We start from the raw sequence: 18,102 nt of genomic DNA, 5'->3' as shown, positions 1-18,102 counted from the left end.
TCCGTATTCGACGACTTGGTCCCGGGCCATTAGTGCGAGTAGACTCGTTTGTTCGAGCTCGTCGTCGTCGTCCTCTGATGAAGATTCGTCCCATGTTGCCTTAAGGACCTTTTTCCTTCTTTGCTTTTTGACCTCCTTCAGGTTAGGGCAGTTGGATTTGATGTGCCCTCTTTGGTTACACCCGTAGCATGTAACTTCAAACTTCATCTTTGTATTTTGTGGGCCTTCCTTTGATTTTACTGCCTTCTTTAGATCCCTTTTGTCGAATCCTTTCGTCTTGTAGAGCTTCTTCACGAGATTTACCAGCTCGGTTGTAATGTCACCTTCTTCATCATCAGAGTCTGGTTCAGCTTCCGATGCTGGTTCGGTTCTCCGTCGTAGTCTCGGTTCCCGGGTTCGGCTTGTACCTGCAACCAACGCAATACCTTTCTCGGTAGGCTGTGCATTAGTCTGCTCATGAAGTTCAAATTCACTAAAAAGTTCATCTAGTTTTAAAGAAGATAAATCCTTGGAAACTTTGTAGGCATCTACCATTGATGCCCACAATGTATTCCTTGGAAACGAGTTTAGGGCATACCTTATTACGTCCCGATTTTCTATCTTCTGGCCAATTCCGTGAAGAGAGTTAAGGATGTCTTGTATTCTCGCGTGAAGAGAACTCGCCGTTTCGCCTTCCTGCATTTTTAGATTATATAATTTATTAAGTAAAAGATCTCTTTTACTTACCTTGGTGTCGTCAGTGCCTTCGTGGAGTTCCATTAGCTTTTCCCAGAGTTCCTTTGCAGAGGAGAACGGGCCAACTCTGTTGAGTTCTTCCTTGGTAAGACCACACTGGAGGGTGCAGGTAGCTTTGGCGTCGGCTTCCACCTATTTTATTAGAGAGGCGTCCCACTTCTCGCAGGGTGTAGTTTTACCGTCGTCATCGACTGGCAGTTTCAGTCCCGTCTTTATGATCATCCACGTTTCGAATTGTATCTTTAGATACGTTTCCATTCTTCCCTTCTAGTAGCCAAAATCCTCTCCGGAGAATAGCGGTGCTAAAACCCTCTTGTTGGGCCATTTATAATATGTAACAAAAGAAAACAACAGAATATGTTCCATGACTAAGTCTTGGATTAGTAGTGCTGGAATAAAGAATAATAAAAACGAGCTCGAGTGGTGTTGCACCTACTTCGAGCAAAAGTCGATTCGAGGGAAACAGAAATTAGAATATAGCTATAAGGCTAAATTCTAACTCGACTCCGAAAACGAAAAAAAACTGCGAAAAATTTGTTTTGAAAGGTGGTTGCACCAATTCAAAACGACCCCGCCTCGATACCAATTGTTGGATCGAGACGCGCTAGAGGGTAGCGCTCGCGACTATTTGTTCAATTATCGGAATCGTAAAATGTTCTGAGAGTAATTAACGCAATGAAAGAAACAAACACACGAAGATGGGAATTTACTTCGCTTCGAGCTGTGACTCCTACTCAAGGCCCGCGATCCTTGATCGCTTTCGTGGGCAACAACTATAAGCTCGACAAGAGTACAAGTATTACAGATTAAGTATAATGAAAAGTACATTATACCGAAGCGACAATATCGTAATCAAGATTTCGAGTCTCGGTCGTCGGTGTCTCAGCAAGACTTGGATCGCCTCGTGAGCAGCTTGTAGAAAGATCGCTGAAGAAGTTGTAGAGAGCTGCTGGTCGAGACCCCTTATAAAGAGGGTTCACGCCTTAACTGTTCAAAAGGCGCCTTGAACGAGCCGAGTCACCCGCGTGGATCAAGCCCGAACTGGTCGAACTCTATCTGGTTCAAGGCGCCTTCGGTCTATCCAAGGCGCCTTCAACCTCGGTCCAAGGCGCCTTGAACTCCATTCAAGGCGCCTCCAGTCTGCTGCGCTGGCCTTTTCCTGGCTCCGGACACTGTTCATCCAAGTTGTAACTTGCTCCTTTGTTCCTGCAAAATGTGTTAGTCCCAAACACATACCTGCAAAACAAAGTTAGCACAAACATAATGAATAAAAGATTTGACAGCAGACTTCCGGTTTCCAACCGGAAACCCTAGGTCGACACGACGCCTCTGGGGAACGCGTCCTCACCTACTCCACTCAGAGATTTACCTGTTGCGATCCTCCAGATCGATGGACTTTGGACTTTCGATGCTTTGGACTTTCTCTGAACATCCGCCCACCGGACTTTCACCGGTTCACGACACGGACTTTCCACCTAGGGCTACCACCCCCTAGGACTTTTGCCTGAAGCCATCGACCTACCAAGACTTTCCGCATAGGGTTACCACCCCCTATGACCTAGGGTTACTACCCCCTAGGGTTTTACCTTGCCTAACCGCAGTTAGGACTTTCCTGAAACACTCAGCAACAGCTGTCAGATAACAAAGCACCTTAACTTTGAATCCTTTGTCATTATCAAAACTTAGGTTCGATCGTCGGATGCTTCTCGCACCAACATGATCGAGAGGCGTCGTGACAGGGCTGCCCTGTTAACGGACATCTTGAGGATCACCTTGAAGGGTGAATCAAGAATCTACAAAGAAGTGGGATAGATAGATGAACTGATCCCTATATCTTGATGTGAATTGATTAGTAATGTGTTTCTATGTTGTATGACTGAGGGGTATTGTGACAGGGCTGCCCCGCTAACGGACTTCATAGGGATTATGACTATTTAATTACTTAAGGTATAGATATAAGTCCCTTGTCGGTGTTTTCTACAGGAGATAACTGACGACTTCTTACGAATACATGACAATTGAGGATATAATTGATAAAATCATATTACATTGATAAGTATCATGAAGAAACCAAATCTTCTAGAACTTTCATAAAACCTAATTTTTGCATTACTTTTCAATTTCCATTTGCTTTTAGTGAGTCGACTGTTTAGCTAATTCACTTTGAAACATCTTTAGTGGTTATAATCGGTCCATGTGGATACGATATCTTTTATATTACTGACGACGTAATCGTGCACTTGCGGTGAAGTACCAAGTTTTTGGCGCCATTGCGGGGGACTGCATCTATAACATTAGAGATTATCATTTGAGTTAGACTAAATTTTTCTTTATTTTTCTCTCATCTAACTTGTAACTAGTTTTGTAATTCTGTTCTTTAATTTTTCTTTGCATTCTTTTATTATTTTTGTTTGTGAATCAAATTCTATAATCTTGTTTTTGTATGCGAAGATCTAAATTTGTAGGTGATCTATTACCTTTTGATCTCGAAATTGATAGAATCTTTCATAAAAGGAGAACCTCATAAAGACATTCAGAAGAACAAGTACATTCAAATATGGAAAACAAACCGCTTAAAGATTACGCAGTACCTTATGCCAGAGGATTTCGTTCTAGCATCACAAGACCCTCTATTGAAGCTTATAATTTTGAAATCAAGCCTAAGATAATCAGTATGGTCCAGTAGAATCAATTTGGGGGTGGATCACATGAAGATCCTAATCAACACTTAGAAGTTTTTTTATGAAATCTGCAGAACTATAAAGATGAATGGTGTTCCATCTAAAGCTCTGAGACTATTATTGTTTGGTTTTTCTTTAAGAGATAGAGCTAAGCAATGGTTAAATTCACTACCAGTAAATAACATACCATTTGGGAGCAATGTGAGCAACAATTCCTTGATAAATTCTATCTTCCAAGCAAGACTGCTCATATAAGAAATCTTATTACAAGCTTTAGACAATCAGACTCAGAATCTTTATTTAAAGCATGGGATAGATACAATAACATGCTCAAACAATGTCCACACCATTGATTGGAAAGATGATTAGTGTTACACACATTTTATAACGACATCAATTATCATATAAAGGTGTTCCTAAATTCAGCAGCTGGAGGGGCACTTATGAATAAAAGTTTAGATGAGGCCAAAGATATTATTGAGAGTGTAGCACAAAATCATCATCAATGGGCTACAGAAAGAAGTGGAGGCTATTCTTATTCAAACCCAACAAAGGCATCAGGGAAGTTTGATGTGGATGCAGTTACCTTAATGGCTGCAAAATTGGATGCTCTAACTAAAAAGATAGAAAGTATGGGAACAAATCCTATTACGGTTAATGCTATAGTATGTTGTTGTGAAACTTGTGGAAGTTCTGATCATGCTCAAGACTCATGTCCTTTGGGAGCTATTTCTACACAAATTAATCAATTGGAACAATGTGATGCTATCATGAGTTATAATCAAAGACAGAACAATCCATTTTCAAACACATACAACCCTGGGTGGAAGAATCATCCCAACTTTTCTTATTGTAACAATCAAGAGCAAGGACCATCCACGGGGGCTAGACAAAATTTCTAGTTTGGGCAACAAAATTTTCAACAACAACAGTCATCTCAGAATTATTAACTTTCTAAATTGGAGAAAATGCTTGAGGAAGTTATTTCCAATCAAAATGAAATGAAGTAGGAAATTAAATTGCTGACTCAGAGGATGGATAATTCTGACAAACATCAAAAGATCCAAGATAGCCAAATTACCCAGATTGCTTCATAACCTTCAAGAACACTTAGCCAATATCTTGGAAAGCTTGATGTTAATCCAATAGAGCACTACAATAGAATTGAGCTTAGGAGCGAACGGACTTTGGGAGATCCCTAAATGACTGCTCTAAAAGGGATGAAAATTAAAGAAGAACTCTCTCCTCTAACTCCTGAACCAATTCAGATTGAAGAAGAAGAGGAGAATACCAAAAAGGTTGAATACTCTTCCACTTCACTCACAAAGTCAAGCAATCCCTTTTCCTCAAAGATTGATCATGTTAAAGAAAGATGAAGAGTTCAACAGATTTCTTGAGAAAGTTAAAGACATTTGTGTTGAAGTTCCTTTGATTGATGTGATCCAACAAATACCGAAGTTTGCCAAATTTTTAAAGGACATCTTGTCCAACAAGAGAAAGAAAGGAGATGTTGAGATCATAGCTCTAACTGAGGAATATAGCGCTTTGATTGAGAAGAACACTTTCCCGAAACTTAAAGATCCTAGAAGCTTTTATATTCCTTGCACTATAGGAGTTGCATTTATAGAAAAATCTTTTTGTGATTTGGGGGCAAGTGTTAGCCTCATTCCTTATTCAATTTATAATAAGCTAGGTCTCAAAAACTTTAAACTTACTACCATGACACTGTAATTAGCTGATCATTCTTGCATGTACCTAATGGGTATTGTGGAAGATGTGCCGGTAGAAGTTGGTGGGAGTATTATTCCCACAGATTTTGTGCTACTTGACATGGATGAAGACCCAAAAATTCCAATCATATTAGGAAGACCCTTTCTTGCAACAGTTGGAACAATAATTGATGTGAAAAATCATAAGCTTTCATTGGTAATTGGTGAGGAAAGGTTGGAGTATGATTTGGCTAATTCTTTTAACCATGTCTCTTCTTTTCTAGTAAGTGTTTACAGCGGGGCTGATGCTTACAAGCTGGAGGAATGGAACTTCCATCCTCACGGGAGGCCGCCGGATGAGGAACATGATCCAACAAGCTTTGGGAGAAGGTCTCCCATAAAAAATAAAAACACATTTGCCCTCCGAGGGAAAGAAAGAGGGAAAAAGAAGAACATTCAACCCTAGGAGATAAATCCATGTCTCCTCGGGAATTGCCGTGAAAACGGATATGTGGTCGAGCTAATGATCTTAAACAAGCGCTTCTTGGGAGGCAACCCAAGGGTTCTTTTGATTAGAATTTACTTTCCTTTCTTTTCCATTAGTTAGTACTTTTACATTGATTTTGTTTTTGTTTTTCAGGTTGTAAATTATTTCCATGAGCTGGCCATGAGTATTTCGTGGGCATGGAAACATAGGAGAAGTCGAAAGGGAGGAAGATCATAAATAACGAGAAGAAAAGTAGCTCGACCGTGTACCAGACACGACCGTGTTAAGTCTACAGAAGAGAAAGAGTACACGGCCGTGTGACTCACACTGGCCATGTGAACTTACCAGAGGAGGAGATGTGCTTGGCCGTGTACTAGACACGACCGTGTGAATTTACCAGAGAAGAGAACTGCACTGTATGTGTCAACTGAGACGGCCGTGGAGAAATTCCTGAGAAGGAGAAGGAATCGACCGTGTACCATACACGACCATGTGAATCAAGCCGTGAAGGGGACTGCATGCCCGTGCCATTTGGCACGACCGTGTGGACATACCCGAGAAGGAGATGCCTTGGGCCGTGTAGATCTACATAGCTGTGCGGAGCAACCCTACCTTGGCCGTGTCTATAAGACACAGCCATGTCTAGGCCATGTCGGCTACACCCCCTCCTCTTTCAACCCTTTCTAATCTTCAACTTATCTTCTTCAAACTCTCAGATCTAGATCTCTACCCTATTTTTCTCTACAAACTATCTCAGATCTAGATCTAAATAGTAATTTTCTTCTCCTAGCTTCAAGATCTAATTACCTCCATTCCTAAGATCTCATTTCTTAAGATCTATTCTCTTGAGATCTCACTTCTCAAATCACAAAGCCTTTCCTTGTTTTGAACTTCAAATCATGTCTAACCTTTTGAAGAAACTTCGCAAAGGAAGTGGTGGATCAAGCGGAGGAAGGGAGCCAACAAAGGAAAAGGGAAAGGAAAAGGCCACAAAGGGTAAAGGAAAGAGTATTTCACGCGACGAAGGTAATGACAACGAATTCAATATCAATTTTAGAAATGAAGATCATAAATCTAGATTTGATATTCTTATCAATAGAAAGATTGTGTGAACAAGGTACATGGATCCAACTGTTCTAAATATTTTAGGGATTAGAGATGATGTTGATTGGATGATTGGTTCCTTGGATTGGAATGATATCATGTACACATATTTACCTACATATCCTCGTATTAAACTTGAGTTTTAGAGTTCATTAGATGTTCACTTTGATAATGAAGATGATTACATTGGTAAAATAACTTTTAGATTAATGAATCAAGAATTTCAATTGATGTTTAGTGATTCAATAATTATTTTAGATTTTCTACCGGTAGCTCTCGTAGGTTTGACTCTAGATTCAATTGGAATAATTTTTGGAATTCGATTACTGGTTTGGATCAATCTTGTAAAATATGGTGACCAGATAATAATTAAATAATAAGGTTATTTGACAAATAATCTTATTGGATTTTTTAGGAATTTTTAAGAATTTTTTTGGAATTAATTGGAGCTCGTATGATGAATTTAAGGGGATAAATTTATAGGCTTGGTAAAAGCCCGTTTAGATATCCCAATTAAGTTAGGAGTTGATTGATTTCAATTAACCTAAGTCTTATATATATAAACCTAGGTTTTGTTTTTATTTTCATTTTTTTTTCTCTCTTCTTCTTTTATCTCCTCCTCCCGATCCCCAAATCCGGCCGAACTCCTCTTCATCGTCGTCGCCACCTACTCCAGAGCCATTGCTTCTTCTCGTGCCCTAGCCATCACCGCCGCTCGAACCCCCTTCCTCTTCTCATCTCCTTCGCGAGCGATCTCCACCCGATCCACGTCGTCGCCCTCTTCCTTCCCCCTCGGTGTGGTCTTTTCCCAACACCCCGACGTCACCTAGTGCTGCGTTGCCCGACGGACACTGGCTGAGCCGTGCCCTAGCCTCCGCCTCGTGTCTCTATCCAATGCCACTGCACCTACTCGAGTGAGGCTGACCCGATGATACCGCCGCCGTCGCGAGATGTCATTGGTCGTTGCCTAGCTACGTTCTTTCCCTGACATGTGCGACACGCGCCTGTGTCGGTCCTCTTCCCTCACTTTCCTATTGTTACACCACCTTTTCACCGTGAACTGTCGCCAGGAAGCCGCATGGTAACAAACCCCTCTACCTAGGCTCTTTTGTGCAGCTTAATTTATCAATCACGTTAGTTAGCATTAACAAGACGGTTAGCTTGTTAATCCTTGAGACGAAATTCGATTGTGGTGGTGGTGGGTTGAGCAATTTCAGTTAGTAGTGAGGTGAGGTGATGAGTTAGGCTCCACTGGATTAATTATCACATGTAAATTGTAAGGGTAAGATTAGTTAAACCCTATTATTAATTTGGATGGATTAATTAATAAGCTTATGATGTAATTAATTGATCTATAGTGTAATTAATACGTGGATTAAACAAATGGATAATTATTGATCTGAGATTAATTAAGCCATGGTGTATAAGGAACGCGGGGATATTACGATGAGTTAATAAGTGTTTTTCCTTATCGGTTTAGGATTGGGAATGTGATAATTAATTTATGTTTTAACCAAGCTACACTATACACTATGTGATTGCAGGACTTTAATTCAAGACGAGCGTATCGACGCGTGATTTGGTTTAAACTACATAGTAAAGGCGGGTACTTCTTGCTTTGTTTCTTTTAGGACTTTGACCTTGGTGCATGAACTATATTGGATAAGTAACCGTTTTTACCTTGACTCCACTCTTATTTTCCTGCGCTTGATACTTCCACTCAAACCTTTGAGTTATTCATTTCTATATCCATACAGTCTCTTGTTGTCATCTATGATATTTAGCATATATTAGATACCAACCTTATATGCTTTGATTATTGTTTATTTATGTACTGTATTGAGCATGCTGGCTTCATGTAGCATACCTGATTCCTGTTTATATTTATATGATGACTATTGTATGTTGCACATCATATCATGGCATGTATGTCAACGACAAATTCTCCCTTGCGGTCGAGAGAGTCGTTGACCAGGGCTGCATCCTCAGCCACTCGAGCGAGTGGTAGCTGGAGTTGATGCCGCTTGTCCTGTCATGCCACACTCGACCACTCATGGATAGTGGTATCTGGAGTTGCGAGCAGCAGGGCCCCCCTTCGTTGTATAGCTAGTTAGCTACTCAGCACCTGTCCATTCGATCACTCGAAAGTAGTGGCGACCTTTAAGTGGTACAGTTGTCATCGATCTGGCCTCTCAACCATACAAGGGTTGTGGTGCAGAGAGGTGGGAAGGGTGACCATCCGTGCATACGCTGTTATTATACTTGCTTTGGCTGTTGCTGTTTACATATGCTGTTATTGCTTACTTATGATGTTGTTGCTAGTTTATGCTACTGTTGCTTACTTATGCTAATATGTTTACATAGGTTGAGATATATATCTGTTGTGTGTGTTTAGACTGACTTACTTATTGGTAGTATGTATATACCTCACATGTTACCCTTGTAGTTATGAGTAGCTCTGTAGCAGAGTTGTTCTACTCTCGATTTTACTAGCCTAGGATATGGTTACAGGTATCAACATTTATTGCGATTTTATTTTAGTATCTGCTATTTCTCTTATGAGACTGTATAACTGTTGACACTCTCTATTTGGATATTATGTTCATGCACTATCTTTCTTTTACCTGCTGAGTCCCAGTACTCACCACCCCATAAAATGATTTTTCTTTTGCCAGGTAGCAGATAGATGAGTCATGGATGCTTGGAGAGATGCTGCCTGCCAGTCCTGTGTCATATCCGAGGAATGATTTTAGTTTTGTTTCTCTTTACTTGCATTTCGTATTCATTGGATTTGGTGCTGTGAGAACTAACTATATTTTGATACTTGTTTTGTGGACTTTATATCTGTGATGTTTTGTGGACTTTGCATTTGTGGGTTTTCTTTCCATTATTTCGCCGTGTTTTCAGTGCAGCTGTGTGGGCTGTTAATGTTTTAAACTGCGTGGGTGTTGTTGTTTTGTTCCAGCCGAGTAGGCTGTATTATATAAATTACGTGGTTATGTGTGTTCCAGCCATATGGGCTGATGAATATGTTTATTATGTTGTTGTGTATGTATATTACTTCATGTTGTCATCGGTACAGGGGAGATGCTGTCGAAATTTTGTCGGTAGGGACTCCTTTGGGGGCGTGATAATTTTTAGGTATCAGAGCGGGTTTGCGATGCCTATTTTTAGTATTTTGGATTTTTGAGTTAATCTGATACCAATTTTGGTATCAGAGCATTGTTCGAGTTAAATGTTGGGTTGTGTATTTTTGGGACTTCGATTTTGTTTTGATTTATGATTTTTCGAGTTAATCTGATACCAATTTATTGATATCAAAGCCTAGTTTTACGATGCCATTTTGCTGTTTTAGTTTTCCTTTCGTAATTTGATTCCTCAATGTAACTTTCAAGTATTGGGACCAGACAGCGGCAGGACATCTTCAAGCTATACGAGGTATGTTTGTAAACTGTTATCATACATATTTATTAGTACTTGACTAGTTGTTTATACCATGTGTACTTGTATAGTTATTCGTACCATGGGTTTATACCAGGTATATTGTCTAATTGTCTATACTATGTATGATAGGTGTTGGGTCAACCATCGTATTTAGGTCCATCAAACCTTGTCGGAAATCATGGATTTCAGTCTCATAGGATTTCTCCTACAATACCAATAGTATTACTAGTTTTGCTATTACTAGTTGGGTAGTAGATAGTATCTATATACTCATGTTGACTTAGGTTGTAGAGGGCTGATTTATATTGTTGATTTGATTAGTAGAGAATTAATTTACTCTTGTTGATTCGGTTGATAGAGAACCGATTTAACCTTGTTGATTTAAGCAATTGTGGATCAATTTACCTTAATTGCTTTTGTCGAGGATTCAACCATGGTATGCAGATCTAGAGGATTCGGGAATTTTGTTTCTCTTCTTAGACCTAATTGAGGTTATTGATTTTTTCTTCGGGTTCGACGATGAAATATGCTCGATTTTGTGGAGACTACAGATTTAACGATGTTTTCCAATCTGTCGTTGGACTATTTTGATTTAAAGGTGGAGGTAGATGGTGGAATTTGGGGGCATTCTAATGGGGTCGAATCTTTGTTGCTGATCGTTTATCAATCTGTGGCTTTATGAAAACATCAAGATCTACATTTAGGTGTCGTTTCCTTAGTTTTGATGTTGAGATTATGACAATATGGATCCACCATATTTAGGTGTGCATAACTTAATGTATTGAATACACCTGTACCTGCTTCTTCTTGAGTTTCAATTAATGCTGCATAATTTAGTTTTAAGGTTGTGTTAATTTTTTAGTGCTATTGTTATGTTTATCTACACAATTCTTGTTCCAAATTCTTACCATAAATGCTTGGTCACTGATTTAAAGGTTAGGACAATTTCCTAATTCGATTAGGGGCACTTTGATCATGTATAGTTTAGAGTAACTATGTAAATCTAGTGGTATCATCTTCCAACTCATGTAACAAATAAGTTAAAAGTTGATGCTGCACCTTCTTAGTGGTAGAGGATAGCTCGTACATTGGTTCAGTTTAAGGTTTCACATTTGCTTAGTTTAATGTTTTCCTTATTGGTGTTTAAAGGTTTGCTAGTAAGGAATTATGTTGCATGTACCACCAGTAGGAGTAGCCATGACCGAACCATGCAAAGATATATATGTATACAAGTTCTAAATGCCATGATGGATTTCGGAGATAGTGGTGGAGACCATTTATGTTTAGTAAAAAAAGGTAGATCCGCTACCTTAGCGGCCCCCCTAGTGCCGGCCCCACGGATATGGAGGGAGGTTCATGCAGGTACACAGGCCATAGGCGCATGGCGGGGTAAATCCCAGGTCGTCAGTTCCTGAGAATCGACCCCTGGCCATTACGCCAGAGATACCATGCGCCCACCGTCTGCGCTATGCCCTGGGGGCAACCATTTATGTTTAGTAAATCTTACCTTCAGTGGTTAGATAGTAGCATGGAAACAACGGAAGTAGGGGTGAGCTCATAACTCAAAAAGTCATATCTTACGTTTGGAGATTGGTTCATGATATTTGGTTGGAGTAGTATATGAGTATGTTGCTTGGTTGATGCTCTTAGATAAGAATCCCTGAGTTGAGTAGTAAATTTGGGGATCAAATTTTTATTAGTGGGGGAGAATGTAAAAGACGGTGCCCAGATAATAATCAAATAATAAGGTTATTTGATAAATAATCTTATTAGATTTTTCAAGATTTTTTAAGAATTTTCTGAAAATTAATTGAAGCTCGTATGATGAATTTAAGGGGATAAATTTATAGGCTTGGTAAAAGCTCGTTTAGATATCCCAATTAAGTTAGGAGTTAATTGATTTCAATTAACCTAAGTCTAATATATATAAACCTAGTTTTGTTTTTATTTTCATTTTTTTTCTCTCTTCTCCTTTTATCTCCTCCTCCCGATCCCCAAATCTGGCTGAGCTCCTCTTCGTTGCCGCCGCCACCTACTCCGGAGCCATCGCTTCTTCTCGTGCCCTAGCCATCACTGCCGCCCGAACCCCCTTCCTCTTCTCGTCTTCTTTGCGAGCGATCTCCGCCCAATCCACGCCGTCGCCCTGTTCTTTCCCCCTCAGTGTGGGCTCTGCCCAACACCCTGACGCCGCCTAGTGCTGCGTTGCCCGACGGACACTAGCTGATCCGTGCCCTAGCCTCCGTCTCGTGTCTCTACCCGATGCCTCCACACCTACTCGAGTGAGGGCGACCCGATGATGTCGCCGCCGTCGTGAGATGTCATTGGCCGTTGCCTAGCTCCCATTCTTTCCCTGACATGTACGACATGCACTTGTGCTGGTCCTCTTCCCTCGCTTTCCTATTGTTACACCACATTTTCACCGTGAACTGTTGCCAGGAAGCCGCATGGTAACAAACCTCTCTACCTAAGCTCTTTTGTGCAGCTTAATTTATCACGTTAGTTAGGATTAACAAGATGGTTAGCTTGTTAATCCTTGAGATGAAATTCGATTGTGGTGGTGGCGAGTTGAGTAATTTCAGTTAGTAGTGAGGTGAGGTGATGAGTTAGGCTCCACTGGATTAATTATCACATGTAAATTGTAAGGGTAAGATTAGTTAAACCCTATTATTAATTTGGATGGATTAATTAATAAGCTTATGATGTAATTAATTGATCTATAGTGTAATTAATATGTGGATTAAACAAATGGATAATTATTAATCTAAGATTAATTAAGCCATGGTGTATGAGGAACGCGGAGATAGTAGGTTGAGTTAATCAGTGTTTTTCCTTATCGATTTAGGATTGGGAATGTGATAATTAGTTTATGTTTTAACCAAGCTACACTATACACTATGTGATTGCAGGACTTTTTTTCAAGACGAGTGTATCGACGTGTGATTTGGTTCAGACTACATACTAAAGGCGGGTACTTCTTTCTTTATTTCTTTTAGTACTTTGACCTTGGTGCATGAACTATATTGGATAAGTAGCTGATTTTACCTTTACTCCACTCTTATTTTCCTGCGCTTGATACTTCCACTCAAACCTTTGAGTTATTCATTTCTATATCCATACAGTATCTTGTTGTCATCTATGATATTTAAAAGATAATATATACCAACCTTATATGCTTTGATTATTGTTTATTTATGTACTATATTAAGCATGCTGGCTTCATGTAGCATACTTGATTCCTATTTATATTTATATAATGACTGTTGTATGTTGCGTATTATATCATGACATGCATGTCAATGACAAATTCTCCCTTGCGGTCGAGAGAGTCATTGACCAGGGCCGCATCCTCGGACACTCGAGAGAGTGGTAACTGGAGTTGATATCGCTTGTCCTGTCGTGCCGCACTCAACCACTCATGGGTAGTGGTAGCTTGGGTTGCGAGCAGCAGGGACCCCCTTCGTTGTGTAGCTAGTTAGCTACTCAGCACCTGTCCATTCGGTCACTCGAAAGTAGTGGCGGCCTTTGAGTGGTACAGTTATCATCGATCCAGCCTCTCGACCATACAGGGGTCGTGGTGCAGAGAGGTGGGTGGGGTGACCATCCGTGCATACGCTGTTATTATAGTTGCTTTGGCTGTTGTTGTTTACATATGTTGTTGTTGCTTACTTATGCAATTTTTGCTAGCTTATGCTACTGTTGCTTACTTATACTGATATGTTTACATAGGTTGAGATATATATCTATTGTGTGTATTTAGACTGACTTACCTATTGGTAGTATGTATATACCTCACATGTTACCCTTATAGTTATGAGTAGCTCTATAGCAGAGTTGTTCTACTCTCGATTTTACTAGCCTAGGATATGGTTACAGGTATCAACATTTATTGTGATTTTATTTTAGTATCTGCTATTTCTCTTATGAGACTGTATAACTGTTGACACTCTCTATTTGGATATTATGTTCATGCACTATCTTTCTTTTACTCGCTGAGTCCCAGTACTCACCACCCCACAAAATGGTTTTTCTTTCGCCAGGTAGCAGATAGATGAGTCATGGATGCTTGGAGAGAGCAAGCCTACCAGTCCTGTGTCATATCCGAGGAATGATTTTAGTTTTGTTTCTCTTTACTTGCATTTCATATTCGTTGGATTTGGTGCCATGAGAACTAACTATATTTAGATACTTGTTTTGTGGACTTTATATCTGTGATGCTTTGTGGACTTTGCATTTGTTGGTTTTCTTTCCGTTATTTCTCTATGTTTTCAGTGCAGTCGTGTGGGCTGTTAGTGTTTTAAACTGCGTGGGTGTTGTTGTTTTGTTCTAACTGAGTAGGTTGTATTATATAAATTATGTGGTTATGTGTGTTCCAGCCGTGTGGGCTGATGAATATGTTTATTATGTTGTTGTGTATGTATATTGCTTCATATTATCACCGGTATAGGGGAGATGCTGTCAAAATTTTATTGGTAGGGACTCCTTTGGGGGTGTGACAAATCTTATGAGCCCTCTAGAGCTAAAGCTTCCCATATGCAAACCCCCATTTTTAGGTACTTACATCGAGTTATGAGTAAAACTATTTTTGGTAGAGGGGAAAGCGATGGAGTTGTTATGAAAGTAAAACTTTATGCTTTGTGGGCTATGTTACATAAGGTTGTTTTGGATTATGGTTTCCATTTTTTGCAAACCTTGGTGAGAGCAAGGAAGGCATCCTCAGGATTGATCAGTTTTGGTGGTTTGATTACTCAAGTAGCTATATATTTGGGTTGTGATATAGATGAGCTAGAGATCATTCATGGTAATAATATGATTGATATTGATGCATGTCTTGCTATGAAAATGATTTGTCGGGATGAGAATGGTTTTGCTTTTCCTAGGAGGGATGATTTTCCACTACCCCTTCCTTATCCTGAGCGGACTTCTCTTCCCAATCCTACTAATTGGGTGATCATTGATGTAATCCTGAGAATGCTCCTTCTTTATTCGAAGACACTGAGCCCCACCTTGAGCCTCGTCATCTGGACACCACAGCCCTCCGGGCATCTAGAACCTGCTAGGCATTCTTTCACCTATGGTATGGGTCATTCCATATTTGATTTTTCTAGTTTTTGCGCATCTCTATACTCGCTTCATGGGAAGCAAGAGGCCCAATGTGTGATGTTAGAGGGTTGCTTTTCTTTATCAGATGATCAGTTTAGAGAGGTCCAAAATCATTTTCAGTTTATGAGGAATTTTCAAGGTCAAGTGGCCGAGTTTGTTCAGGACTATAATATTGATCAAGCTAGATAAGAGAATTCATGCAGGGTATGAGTATTACTAGTCAACAAGTTGTGCCCTTTATGAATATCATAAGTTCTTGAGTAAACTCCGGGTTTCCCTAGTTTTCCTATTGGTCGTCCATGTAGACCCCCACCTCCTCCTCTACCACCATATTGATTTTATCGGGATGATGAAAAGTTTAAGTCTGGGGGGGGGGGTGGTTTACAACCTGAATTTTTTTTGAATTTTCAGTTTCATGCATTTTGTTTATTTTTGTCTTGCTTTTGTTATGTTTGTTTTGAAATAAGTTATTTCTTTTGACTATCATTTGACTGTCTTTTGAAGTGTTTTGTGACATTCATATTGAGAACATCAATCCTCATTTATATGCTTACTTGTCTAAAAGCAAAATGGTTAGCATATTTTTTGTTGGACCCTGTGGTAGTTTTGATATGATCAACCAAGTTGGTTAGGTCCTGCTTTGTGTTTGATCCCTGTGTCTGAGTGTGCAATAGCTTAGGAGCACAGGAAGTCGAGCGGAAGACGCAGCTAGCGAGAAGGACGGCACGGGAAGGGAGCCGATGGTCTCGGTGCGTCCGAAGGACGAGAGAGCTGCGGAAGAGTACTCCGATGGGAGTGAAGAGCGTGTGCAGCGTTCGAGGGATTCTGGTTGGCCGCAATCACCCAAAAGATCGGAGCGTTGGAAGTCAAAGCAAGCTGGAAATGAACCCAAGAAGCTGAGCTGCCAGCTTGAAGGCGCCTTCAGCCAGGTTGAAGGCGCCTCCAGCTTGAAGGCGCCTTCAGCCAGGTTGAAGGCGCCTCCAGCTTGAAGGCGCCTCCAATCTGGTTGAAGGCGCCTCAAGCTGGTTGAAGGCGCCTTCAGCCTTGTTTAAGGCGCCTTCAACCCAGTCAATCCGACCATTTGCCTTCGGATAGAGTTCTATCCGATCACTTGCTTAGAGGCGCCTTGGACCCTCATTGGAGGTGCCTTGGAGCTTCGAGATCAGATTTCCAGAGGCTATTTAAAGGCCCCTGGAGCTAGGAATCTAACAACAACTCAAGCAATCATTGTGTAGCCATTCCTAGCAATAGTTCTAAGCTTCCAAAGTGTAAAAGGCTTCTCCGTCTTCAGAGAAGGAGAATTTTTCTACTGAGCTCTTTATCGCCCTGGATTAACAATCGTCTTGGTTGTAACCAGGTTAACTCCCAGTCTTCTCTGTCTTTCTATATTTTCGTATTGCTTTATTAATTTATCATTATTGCACTAATTGAGTTGAAAGTACGAGGAGGGTATATTTTATTTTTTGTTTTCAGCAATTCACCCCCCTCTTGCCGGCCTCCGCTGAACCTACAATTGGTATCAGAGCCCGACAACCTCAGAAGGACTAACCGCCAACTAAAGCACTACGATCAAGACTATGGCCGGAGCGAACATTCATCCCCCGAAGTTCGACGGAGACTTCGCCACATGGAAGCGCAAGATGGAGGTATTCTTTAAAATAGACTTTCATATTTTAATTACTATGAAATATGGTTTTGCAGCTCCTAAAGACAAAGAAGAAAACACGTGGAGCAAGAAGGAGCAAGCCGATTTCGTCGCCAACGGAAAAGCTGAATTCCACCTCCTCAGCGTTCTGCCACCTCAGGAGGTAGGTCAGATCGGAAGCTACGACTCAACGAAAGATCTCTAGGAGAAATTCCTGGAGCTTCACGAAGGTACCTCTGAAGCGAAGCTGGCATGACGCGACATCCTCCAGACACAACTAACAAACCTCCGGATGAACAACGGCGAGAAGGTAGCGCAACTCCAAGCGAGAATCAAGGAGCTGATAACGCAACTAACGAACCTTGGAGAAGAAGTAACCAACCGGGATTCCATCCGATACGCACTCAATGCCTTCCCGAGGACTTCAGAATGGGCGTCCTTAGTAGATGCTTACTACATCTCTAAGGACTTTGAGGTAAGTAGTTTAGAAAACTTGTTTCCAACTTTCGAACTTCACGAGTCTCGACTTGCAGAAAAACCAGTAGAGAAGTCGAACCTTAACATTGCCCTACGAGCTGAAACGGATGATCCAGACTCCGAAGCGTCAATTGATGAAAACGAAGCTACGTTAATGGTAAGACATTTTAATAAGTTTTTTAAATCTAACAAGTTTAGATCGCAGTCAAGTAAACGTCATCAAAAAAGAAGGACAGTCCGTTGCTACAACTGCAACGAAGAAGGGCACATCAAGGAGGACTGCCCAAAATTGAAGAGCAAACAGAAGAATAAGGAAAGGAGCAAGAAGCCAGCTCGAACCAAACACAACCTAAAGGCCACGTGGGATGATTCGTCATCTTCCGAATCTGAAATCGAAGAATTCTCGGGACTAGCACTGATGGCCAACCATCAGCTAGAAGAAACGTCTAGCTCAGAGATGAGCATTGATGAAGGGGGAGGAACGTCAGAAGAAGAAAGCAGCAGTGAAGGGGGAGCGCCACCGAATCAGGTAAGTCAGGTACGAAATCTAACCCCGACTCAATCGTTTCGCTTTATTAAATCGCTTTCTAAAGACTTATTCGATTTAGAAAAAGAAAATAAAGAATTGAAAATGAAATTAGCAAAAGCATGTCCACTTGAAATGTACGATAGCGTAAAATCAGAAAATGATAAATTAAAATTAGAAATTGAAAAATTGAA

The 18,102-nt window shown here is 40.6% G+C and overlaps 1 non-coding gene across 1 annotated transcript; it reads right to left on the bottom strand.

The window, feature by feature from the left end:
• Positions 1-3,664: 3,664 nt before the first annotated feature.
• On the bottom strand, positions 3,665-3,771 carry LOC121993364. The gene has a single exon (XR_006115223.1). It is a non-coding gene; the product is annotated as a small nucleolar RNA R71 (small nucleolar RNA).
• Positions 3,772-18,102: the final 14,331 nt, after the last annotated feature.

This window comes from Zingiber officinale, chromosome 6B (assembly GCF_018446385.1).
Source record: "Zingiber officinale cultivar Zhangliang chromosome 6B, Zo_v1.1, whole genome shotgun sequence".
Classification (NCBI taxonomy): domain Eukaryota; kingdom Viridiplantae; phylum Streptophyta; class Magnoliopsida; order Zingiberales; family Zingiberaceae; genus Zingiber; species Zingiber officinale.
This window is presented reverse-complemented; position numbering and strand designations above follow the sequence as displayed.